The following is a 12,731-nucleotide window of genomic DNA, read 5'->3' as shown; positions in this document are numbered from 1 at the left end:
CCGAGCAAAACAGAGAAAGAACAGAAGGTGAATGGAGCATTCTGCCCCAAGGTTGAATCTTCACCCAAGAGCACCTAAAGATGGAGAACAGTCTTTTTCTGTGTGTCCAGAACAAGCAAGTGTAGTATTGGAATACTGGGCACCTTGCTCCTAGCACCTTGCTCCTATCACCTCACTCACCCCTCCTTCTCAGAGAGGAGGTCTCGCACAATGTCACCAACATATCAGTATAGAGGAGCTAACGGTGCATATCTGAACACAAGCTACAGCTCAATAATAAAGGCCCAAAGCCTCAAAGGAAGCAATAAGTATGGATTTAGAAAGGTAATGGAGTTTTCCAGTTTAATTTCAAGGCTGGTTACACTTTATTTTAAGATGTCCTTGTAACAGTGTAATTATACATATAAGTACTGAGTAATATTTATTAGCTACATGCACTTACTATATGGTTAGGGTTAGGATTTGGGTTTAGGTTTGGCTTAGGGTCACGTGCATGTAATTATGCATAATTAATTTAGAATTTAGCAAGGATGCATTCAATTGATCACAAGAGTCATATGTGTTTTTGTAACAATGTAAATGTTTTTCTATTTCAGATAAATGCTTTTCTTTTGAACTTTCTGTTCATTGTGTTTTTCAAGCTGCAAATAAACATATAAAAATGATTTATGATGGATCATGCACACTGAAGACTGGAGTAGTGGCTTCTGAAAATTCTGGTTTGCCATTACAGGATTAAATTAAATTGAAAAATGCAGTAAAACAGAAAACAGTATTTTAAATTGTAATATTTCACAATATAATTATTTTACTGTATTTTTAATGCAGACTTGGCAGGCATAATAGATTTAAATAAATAAATAAATCTCACCTTTTTTTTTTACAGACCCCACATTTTTTAAAGGTACTATAGCTGACCCCAAATTTTTAATTTTGTCATTGTTTACTCACCCTCCAAGCAAAAGCTCCATCAGCAGCTATGAAAAGGCTCCTGTTTATAATTACAGATTTTTGTGGTTTTCTATGAGATGTGTTTTTGGATTTGGATTTCTGTGTTTGTTCCAGAGGTTTGTGAATCTCTATTGCATTCCCATAGACTTCTCCTGCAGACAGGAAATTATTTCACACTGATCTTTGGCCTGGCTGGAAATCAGGAAAACAGGCAAAGATTAGGCTGACATATTCAAGCTGCATCATCGAAGAACAAAAGGACAAACTGAAAAACTCCATGTTGCACTGTTCCTAATTTGTCTCTTCTAAAAACTAAAGACTGTTGCCTAAAGATATGCACTTCAACAAACTTCTGCAATAATAAATTATGTTATTAATTATATTTAAAAAAATCTTCTTTATGTAACTGACGTGGTCTCATAATGTGGTGAAACATGGGGTCCTTCTGTGTTAGGACAAGGCACTTGCCCCCCACTGTGTTAGTAACTTGCTGTCATCAAATACAGAAAAACAATGTCTAGAAAGACTTTCTCATTCTCAAACAGAAATAATGACATGTACCATGCTGGTTATCATTGCACACGTTGCTCACATCTTCTGTCCTGAGTGTGAGCAGGACATAACTTTGTTTAACATTTAATATTTGCTTTGCTGATGACTGGCATGGACCTGACTGGAAATATGGAGGCTATTTCAGCTTTGGATGATCTAATCTGAACAAAAAACAATTATGTTTAAAGACCTCATTAAATCAAAATGTCCCAACTAAACTTTCCCACCATTTCAACAGGAATATTATGTCAAATATCCAGAGTCTAAAACAATCAGCATTCATTGCTGAATTCTTTTAAATATTCAGAAGTGCTGAAAGTTGATGTCCACACACTAGCCTGTAGAGGCTCACTGATTAAAAAATCACCTCCCCCTTCAGTTAACACAAGCAAACAAGGCAATATCTTAAGCATGACGCTAAGCATAACGTCACCTGCAGTGTTGCCACATCACTCTTGCTCTGATCCCAGCAGCAGTGAGCATTAAAACTAGCAAACCTGAACCCAAACAGGCATTAACAGAGCACACCTTGTTCTCAGCTGTGACTTAAGGAGAAACGCTCCTGCAGTTAGACATTAATGCAAGTCATGATTAACTTGGTTATCAAGACCAGCCATGTCACTTACAACTTTTATAGACACTTCAAATTTAAGGACCATAAAGCATAAATGTTCATCTTTTTTCCCAAATCTGTATGACCTACTTTTTTCTGCAGATCACAAAATATTGCTTCCAATAAGTGAAATACAATGGGGTCCAAAACTACACTTGCACAGAGACATTTGTACAAGCATCTTTGTATATGTGTGTGTCTGTTCCACAGATTTGCAGGAAACTGACTCACCCTCAGGCCATCCAAGATGTAGATGAGTTTGTTTCTTAATGAAACTCTTTCCTCTGCAGTGAATGGGTGCCGTCAAAATGAGAGTTATAATAGCTGATAAAAACATCACAATAATCCACACAACTTTAGTCCACCTGTAACAATGAGGGGTAGTGTAGGCAAGGACGGATCCAATTGCAGCTTTTTATTCAAACAAAGAGCATACTCAGACAGGCAAAGGTCATACACCAGCAAACAGTGTCCAGAGGGCACGGCAAGAGAATAATCCAGCACAGGCAATAGATAAAGGCAAGCAGCAAATGATCAGAGGCGAGAAACAGACTAGGGTCAGAACAACAAGACTAGGAAACAATACAAGCACTTTGCATGGCAGATAGGCTAATCAATACTGAGCACCTGTGTGTGAGTGCAACCTTTATAGTGTCCGGATTATTGGAAACAGGTGAGTGTGTAATCAGAGGGGATCTTGGGAAATGGAGTCCAGGGTGAATGTCTGAGTGGCATGTGTGGCAACCTCTGGTGGTGAGCAGGGAACGGTTTGTGACAGAGCCCTCCCCCAAGAAGCGGCTTCCAGATGTTTCAAACTGTATAATCCAGGAAGAAAGGGGAGCAGAGGTGGAACTGGGGAGGGGATGAAGTACCAGTTCCATGTGCAGGAAGAGAACATGGTTACTGAGGCAGAGCCGGCAGAAGAGGGAGCAAGGGTGTGACAGAAAAAGCTGCGAGTTCTGAGGTAGCCTCCTCGGGGGGGGTTCGGGGCAGGACAATAGTTCATAACTGGCCTCCATGGCCAGTTCAGAGCAAGGCGATGATTCACAGGCTGGAAATGTATTGCTGGGCACCACCACTGTGCAGGGAACTGAAGCAGATGTCCCCATTTCGTGAGGTTCTGCAGCATAAGCCACCACCTCTGAAGACTCGGCAGTGGTGTTTGCGACCCAGACACAACATAAAGCGATTCCCATTATGGGAAGTGCTGCAGACGGGTAATCAGTTCAAAAACTGGAGGGCTAAGGTGAGTTGGTTTAGGGATAACAGCTGAGCGTGCAGACACCAGCTGTGCATCCCTCACACTGGATACCATACTGGGATACCAAAGTACTGACCTAAAAGATCTGGGTGCAGCAGACAGGATAAGACTAGATTCTGGGAGATCACTTGAGACATGACTTGCCACCATGAATGGCCACCATCTTGTGAACAGCCTCTGGGTTGGCAGCCATCTTGTAGAAAGTCTCTGGGGCTTCAAAGTCCTCTGCCTCTCCCACAGTGAACAGTGAACCACACAAAATCTAAGCATAGTCCATGAAATCTTTTAAATTGCATTTAAACTTCTCTCTGGGAAACCATGATTGTATAGGCTCATTCAATCCAAAACAAAAAAATTATTTTAAAGTGACTTCATCAAATGGAACATGGCTAGACAACTCACACAACTGCTGAACATAGTCCTTGATTGAGGAGACTCCTTGCCGGATACGTAGAAGCTGGTCGACTGGGTCCATTATTGAGCTGGAGAGCCGCTGGATCCTTGGAGGCTCAGTATTCTGTAACAATGAGGGTCGTGTAGGCAAGGTCGGATCCAATTGCAGGTTTTTATTCAAACAAAGAGCATAGTCAAAGGTCATACACCAGCAAACAGTGTCCAGAGGGCATGACAAGAGAATAATCCAACACAGGCAATAGATAAAGCAAAGCAGCAAATGATCAGAGGTGAGATAAACAGACTAGTGTCAGAACAACAAGACCAGGGAACAGAATTCAAGCACTTGGTATGACAGCTAGGCTAATCAATACTGAGCACATGTGTGTGAGTGAGTGCAACCTTTTAGTTTATTAGTTTATTTTTCACTTGATTTGTTTCCTAAAAAGAAAAAAAAAATAAAGACTGACATCTTTATTTATCCTAAATCTGTAATTACAGTTTTTTAATTTTAGTTATATAATTCATATACATATCATTTATATCATTTAGTTATATAATAATAATCATACACATAATTTGATTGAATATTAACCCAATCTGAAGCAAAAACAGAATGTTCTGACAAGCTTTGTGAAATTATACCAAGTAAACTTTTCAGAAGACAGTCAGCTTCCCTCAGACATACATTCATATAAACCCCCTAAATAAAATATTGAAGATTTTCTTCCAATAGTTCATGCATCATGAACAGTAAGTGATCAGCCTGCTACAGTATTTTTCTCTGTGCTTCCGTCTTCAGCATCTCTGGCCTGTGTTAACAGGCATTAATAGACTTCATATTATCACAAAGATGACACTGTGCAAGTCCTGAACAGAGAGTTGCAATAAGGCAAAAAATGGCCGGTTGCCGATCGCATGAAGGCCAAAGTATTTTTCACCCGTCCACGCACCGTCGGCATTACATTATTTCTGTCATCAAGAGGGCATGCCCAGAGCTGCGCACACCCCGTGGTACTGCTCATGTGAGCTAATCCGTCTGAGCTCATCTGCGGTTGAGTATACTTTTGAAAGCTGTGTGGACGCGGCTGTGCACGAGACGAAAGGAACGCTGAATGTGAGGTGTACCCAGGCCTTAAGTTTGGTCATCCTACACACACATGACTGACCGCTCAATCGCACCAACAGGATGAGGAGGGGTCAGTGTTACTCTCTACACTGCACTCAGCCTGAGGGATACCTATCCATTCAATCATTGAGGAGACATGGAAAACAGCTAAATTTCTACAAATATGTTCTGATGAACAAACTAACTCATCTACATCTTGGATGACATGAGGGTGAGTACATTTTTTGCAAATTACAATTTTTGGGTGAACCATTCCTTTAAGATCGCTACACTTCAAATCAATCTTTTAATGCACTTTTACAAATAATATTCAGAAAATACCATAAATCAAATATGCTCTTAAGAATGCAAAATCTAGAACCTCTTAAATAGTCCTCAGTTTCACAATCTCTGGTTTAGTCAGATTTGCAACGAATTTTTGTTAATGGATCAAGCACATTCAAAGTGCATGGATCCGATCTCAAAATTTTCCACAAAAGGTCAAAAGAAAACTATTCAATCACAAAAAGGAAAATGTCTTCAGATATACTTTTACAGTTGGTGTTTCCATTCGTCCTATACAATAAATCAGATCTGGTTGTTTGTTATTGGCAGATGAAAGATACTGTATTTATACAGGAAAGGGAAACTGTCTAAAGTGCTCTGGCAGTGTATCAACAGCTTGAAATGAGTAAGGTTTATCTTGCATCTTCGATCTTCCTCAACAGTGAAACAAGATGATTTTTAACCACAAGCACAATGTTTATGTTGAGCGACAGCACTGAGTGACAAATCCTAGCAGATGGAATTTTTCCATATGCTCAGCTAGTTTGTTGTAAAATAGTGTCTTTGATAGAATGCCTGAGGAAATATCCTTAGTCTGATAATTACTGGAAACATTTGCCTTTGCCTTTGAATCCCTCTCTGTTTATCCTGCATTATCTCAGGAGTGGTTTTGCTCTCTTATATTTTAGCTCAGTGGGATCAGCGGGTGTCACTGGGGATTTTAATGTAAGGCATCTGTTAAAAGCGTTACTAGAGTCTCCTTCCATAGATTCCTTGTTTGTGATGTATAGAGGACTGTCTTGTAAAAAAAAACCCATATGGAAGCTGTAATTCATGATTTTTATATGAAGTATACATAAAAGACCATGAATGTTAAAGTTTTAAGGCTTATGTGACAAGAGTGTGTCATTTTAAGTATAAAATTGACAGCTGCAAGCTTAAGACGCATCTCTATAATCAGTATTTAAAACATATTCTAACACATGATCCTTAATGTAAACATAACTGATAAGCCCTGACATGGATGTCAAATGTCTGATGAATCAAAATGTGGAAAGTTCTGATCTTCTTCAGGGACTTCTTTGACTTTTGAATGAAACTAAGAGACTGCTATTCCTCTCAACTGCGAATTTATGAGACTTAAGGAAGACTGAGAGGTGATGACAATTTTGCAATAATGTTCAACTGACCAATTTTCTGACTCCCCGAGGCAATCACATTATGAGCCAGACAGTTTTACGGCCATACAGGAATATCAAACTGTGGAAACTGGGTGCAAGATAGCTTTAAAATCATATCACTCAAATTATTATTATTATTTTTTTTACAAGTACTCAAGCAATTTTTGTGGAGTAGAGTCTGTGGGGTAACCAGCTAAAATAACTGTAAATTGCAACAGCCACATGTGGCTCGAGAAAAAAATTAAATAAAAATTAGGCACAGCAGGGAAATAAAACTTAGGAAATAAGGAAAACTCCAGCATACTTTGGGAAGGAAATTAATGATGGTGAAAAAGGGACTTTGTATGGGGGACTGGAACATGCAAAACCATTTAAGTTTAACAATTTAGATGCCTTTTTTTATAGATTTTAGAAGAATTTAAGTTCAGCAATTTGTCTCCAATTACCATTGAAGAGTTAACAAAAATCCATGACTTTTCATGAAAAATACAGAAAGAAAGAAAGAAAGAAAATAAAGTAAAAAAATCATAGTCATCCTAGTCCAATGTCACTCAGTGACTCCAGCTATTTTCCTTACACACACACACACACACACACACACACACACACACACACACACACACACACACACACACCACTGTCACAGCACACTAGCTACAGTAGCACGCAAACCAGCCCACTTTTCAATTTCACTTAATGTAAGACGGCGAGGTGTGGAATCAAAAGCCTGATCTTATTTTTTCAAGCAAAGCACATGTGCTCCGGCCCCCTGTGAGACTATGGAAAATGACTTTGGCTAGGGCTACGGTTACATGCGTGAACGTGTTGGTGTCAAGGAAGGTCTGTGTTCCAATATTACTCACAGGTGAGGCAAACAGCTCTGAGTCAGCTCAGATTTAAACCAGGACTAATAAAAGAAGCAGCCATGGAGACATTCAGTTTATGTTTAGACATACAATTTCATGTATAGAAATACCAGTCAAACTGATCCAAAATAAAGTACTAAAATCTAATTTTCACTGCATGGTCGGTTGTAATTGGAAGCTTACAGTGGATGATAGAATGAAGTATGTATTGAGTGGCATATTTGTTCAGTTCTCCTCCACTTATAATTATGCCTGTCAATCACATCTATTAATACTTAACTGAATAATCTCTGTAAGTAGATGCTTGCAAAAAAAAAAAAAAAATGTGGAAATGCAAAACAAAACAATTATTCGACAATTAGTTATTATACTATTCATTATTATTGCATTGGGTGAGCTTTGATAATTATGTTTCATCATAAAGTGCAAATGACTTTACTTTTATTAAATAAAATATTTGTTAGGGACTGATTTATAAATACATTTTGTATAGTGTGTTTTTTGTATGTATGACATGCTGTAGCTCAGATACATTTTTAGAATTCACAAAGACAAGAATAAAATTATATTATTAAACCAAAGAAATGCAGGCAAACAAAAATAAAATAACACATTTACAGTCCGACTTCACATACATTATATTATTACATATTCGAGAATTATTATTATTATTTTTAATTATTTTTCTTTTTTCTTTTTCAATTGTATTGTTAGCTATTTTGTATGTTATTTACTGTTAAAACACAATGCACATTAATAAAGAAAATGTATTGATTAGGCTAATTAACATAAAGGGGCACCATGATAACTTTTTCCACAATTTAACAAAAAGGTAAATATCATGGTCAATTTCTTGTTGTTGCTGACAACAACCCGTTTTCATGGCGGTGATGTCAGTTGGTGGAAAGGATGAGTAATCTGAGGCCTTTGGGTGAAAGGGTCACCTGAGGTCAAAGCAAGCACATCCATCATCAGTGAAGACAGGAGAACACTTCAGCCTTGTTCTGACAAATGTTTACCCAGCAGAATCTGTGTGGTGGCCCTGCTTAAGAGGCTGACCTGGTTTTGTTTGTTCCTCGCCTCTTATATTTGTATAATGTGTGTTGAATAGCGCAAATTAAAAGTCAATGCTTAAATGGAAAAAGTGCACCCTAAACAAATGCACGTAGTTCCTTGTCAACATTTGTTAACAAGTTTTCAGTGGAATGAATGCACTTTTTACAGCCTAAATAAATGAAAGTCACTCCTACATACACATCCCCCATGATTCCATGATCCTTGCAGTGGGGATGATGTCACAGATCATTTTCTTGGTTTGGTCCACCTCCGCTTTAATTAGACTTTCAAACTGAAAGCCCTTTCTATCTTCACCGATATGCACAGACCAAGAAAAGATCTGTGTCAAACAGTTAATGAATTATTCCCAAAAAACGCAGAACCCTCTTGAACAATAATAGCACCATCTGTAACTCTGAGGAACTACCCATGACCTCAGATGCTCACTTTTCCATGCCTGCAAAACTTGAGTACATTGGCCTTTATGCATGATCACAGGAGATCAAAGAATCCTTTTTAATCTGAGGTCAATTCAGGATTTAAACTGTTGTAAATTTCACATCTGACTTATTTTTCCATAAAATATTGAACTCTTACTGACAGCCTTTCACAGTTAATATAATTATATAACATGTTCTGTAGAATGCGTGTGCAGATATTGAGAGTGTACCGTTCAAAAGTTTGGGGTCGGTTGAAGACTTATATTGTAATATTTAGTGCTGTCAATGGATAAATCAGATTAATCACACCCTTTTGTGTGATTAATAAAAATAGCACATTTATCTTAACACATTTATTTAGTCATTATTTCCTATATCCAGCAAAGTAAAACAAAAGATTGAAGGGTGATTCTCACTAAAAATGTATTTTCTGCAAGCTTATTCAAGATAAGGATAAATTTTATTTTTTAACTTAAAAAAAAAAGACACTTTGAGACTCCAAAATGTCACCAAAGAACCAAGTTATGGAAGAAGTTCACATAATTGATATGTTTATGCACATTAAAGTACACACACAAAAAATATACTGAATAAAAGTTTTCAAAATTCACAGATCTATTCAGAATGACTAAACACAGCAACATACACATGACAAATCAAAACATTATCCAGAACGTGTTTTGAAACGTGAATACTTAAACGTGTCTTTGCTTAAATTCAGTGTATGATCTGTATGTCAAAAGCATTCATACATGGTTTGTTTGCTCATTAATATACTATACTAGACTCATGCATGCTTATTGTACAAATTTTGTATGTCACTGCAATCATCTTTACCTTGACCGCAATCCTCAACCATCAAAACTTCACTAGAGGGAAGCTGGTTTGCTTTATCCAGTCGAGAAAACGTAGTTTGGGTATCATACAGCTGTGGGATGTTTTGACATTCTGTTCAGTCTATATTTCGTAGAATAATCAATCACAGTACAATCACCGAATGTGACAGAGTTTGTGTTTTAAAGCAAAATTAATTTACATTATTGTTGCATTGGACTTAAAACTTTCCCGGTGTTTAGATTGCAAACAGAGACGAGAAATCAGGTAAAAGGTTTGGATTAGAAATTGTGTTTCAGTAATTTTGTGTTATCAAATTATATTAACAAGTTAAGGATTTTTTTATTTATTGCATGTGGTAATGCATTAACATTGACATTTTGTTTTTAAATAAAATAAATCAGATCAAACTTGACAAGTTTAAGGTGTTACAGGTCCAAAAGTCTGTGAACACACTTTAATGATTTAGAATTTTTTTATTTAACATATTAAAGAAAAGGAAATACCATTATAAAACATAAATTACTTTTAAAGTACCTGGTTAGGTCACTTATCAGTTTTTAGCAAATCAGTGACCATGTGAACTCCTAAAAAGTCAGATTTCCTTACTTCCACTGAAGCACACAAGATGCTCTTTGGAACATTCATATCAGGCTGGATAACACAGATAATCACACACAGGGTTTTGACTTCTGAATAAATACAAAACCTGACATTACCAGACAGATAACATCACACTGCTTGTGTTTGTGCGTGCTGAACAAAGTACATTGCATCAGGTATAACAGATTGGAGGCCACATTTAGAAACAAATCATCAAGATAAATTATTATCATTCCTGCTTCCTTTGAACTGCTTTTCCGTCCTCTGATTATCTTAAGTTAACACTCTCTGTGCTTCCCAGTCACAGCAGAAAAAGACAGATATCCCTAATTCTTCCCTTTGTGCTATTAAGTGGCTCAAAGTCCAGGCGTACACAACAGTGCCTTGTTACAAAAAAAACATTAAATGAACAAAAGTGTACAAAACAGATGCCAATTACAGAGAAGGGAAGAAAGGGGAAGTAAAAAAGTGCCTACAGTATGTGCTAGTTTTGATGGGGATGCAATGAACTAACCCATGTCAGATGCCAGACTGCTTGAAACCCATGTTTATTTGCATTTATGAGATGCTTATGCTTGCAAGCAGAGTAAAAGCTTTCATGTTGCACAGTCATGTCAAACATTTCTGATTTGTAGTGACAGGCACGGTCCTCTTCGCTGCGATGACTTCAGCACTGTGCTGTTCTGGTCTGTCTCTCACTTTTCTCAGAAACAAGTTTGGAGCTTGTAAAAAGTATTGAGCATGTCTAGCAACCCAAGCTATTTTAATATACACTTCATCAACATTTTATTTTATGCATCAGTTATCATTATTACCTCATAAATTATTATTATTATTATTTATCACAGATTTGTCAGGAATAAGCCCAACTTTTCCCAACAAACAACAAACATGTTTTATCCGGCTCTGCTTCTCATAAACAATATCCTGCAAGAGGTTTTCTTTTCATTTGAAGAATTATGTAATTATTTAGATTAGCCAAAATGATAAACAACACATTAAAACCCCCAAGAAAAGGCTTTTTAGGTTTTGTTTTGCCACGTTTAAAATGAGTGTGCAAGTGCAATGTTTATTTATTCATTTATTTATGTATTTATTTTTTGCGTTGTCCTTCCCGTTTATTATTATTATTAAAATGAGAAATACTGCATTGGCAATTATAATACACCAGTAGCAAGGATATTAAAGCTAACTAAAACTAAAACCATATAAACTTTAATTAAATTAAAATACAATATAAAACAATATTTTATTTCAGTTGGTTTATCTTATCTTGATGTACAAACATTTTTAAAACTGAATTAAAAAATAATGCAACCATTTCTTAGCAAATGTCTTAAAGCTAAATTATCTGACAAAATAATCTATCAAATTACAAAATGTATACCTAAAGTAACATACTTGCAGCTGGAGTTTAGACAGAGCAACTTCTGTGCAACACAGGGATAGTTCACATAAAAAGGAAAATTCTGTCATCATTTACTCACCCTCATGTCGTTCCAAACCTGTATCAGTTGCTTTTTTTCGTTGAACTTAAAAGAAGATATTTCGAAGACTGCTGTGCAGTTGGTGGTTGCCAATGACTTCCATAGTATTTTTTTTCCTATTATGGACGTCAATGGCAACCACCAACTGTTTGATTACCAGCAATCTTCAAAATATCTTCTTTTAAGTTCTACATAACAAAGCAACTGATACAGGTTCGGAACGACATGAGGGTGAGTAAATGATGAGAGAATACAAATTTTTGGGTGAACTATGCCTTTAATTAGTTAACATGGAAGGCTATGAGCTAATCTGAAATATCACATTTAACAACACATCAATTAAATACATCTGTTATGGAAATGATGGCATGAACATTACAGGCTGGTTTGCAGTTGGTGGACATGAATTTGAGACCAATTACAACCCCATGTGTTGCTTTCACCTGTGTCTGTCACAAAATGATTATTTTTTTCAGTGGAACCAATGTGTTCAGTAACAGATGCTAGTCTGATGTTTTCTTTCTGAACGAGACGCAGTATAGGAGCTTTTTGTTTGAGATGACTTTGTCTCTTCCTTTCCTCATCTGAAGGGAAATCTAGCACCTAATGATCTAGCAGTTTTGCTAGGCGCATGTGTTCCTGTTAACAACTTCGACAGAAATCTCCTGATAATCTCTCTTTCACTTGCAAACAATTTTGCTTTTGAAGAGCATTGATTAGACACATAGAAATAATATTTTACTAAAATTGCTGCACATGTTTTGGATTAACAATGGAAATAAAATGAACCCACAGTTACACTTTAATTTTGGATGAATTCCAAGCAGACAGTCCTCGACAAAGAATCTAACACAGTTAACTCTATGACACAGATTAGAGATCTCTATACAAACCACAGTGCTGACAGACATTGTGAATAAGACAAAACAAATGCAAAAAAATCACCAACACATGGTGCAGTTTTTCCCACCACTAGCATGTGGAAAACTGATGTTCACATCTAATAACATTTACTCATTACCTCATACTGAAAAGTACAGCCCTGGATTTCTGAACATCTAAATGTTTAGCAGTTGCTTGTGACATTCATTATCTTAGGGG

The 12,731-nt window shown here is 36.8% G+C and overlaps 1 protein-coding gene across 3 annotated transcripts in view; it reads right to left on the bottom strand.

The window, feature by feature from the left end:
- Window positions 1–12,731, bottom strand: part of LOC132114433 (ras-specific guanine nucleotide-releasing factor RalGPS1-like) — a 96,081-nt gene that overhangs the window by 30,730 nt on the left and 52,620 nt on the right. The gene's annotated exons all lie outside the window — the stretch shown is intronic.

This window comes from Carassius carassius, chromosome 34, assembly GCF_963082965.1.
Source record: "Carassius carassius chromosome 34, fCarCar2.1, whole genome shotgun sequence".
NCBI classification, from domain to species: domain Eukaryota; kingdom Metazoa; phylum Chordata; class Actinopteri; order Cypriniformes; family Cyprinidae; genus Carassius; species Carassius carassius.
This window is presented reverse-complemented; position numbering and strand designations above follow the sequence as displayed.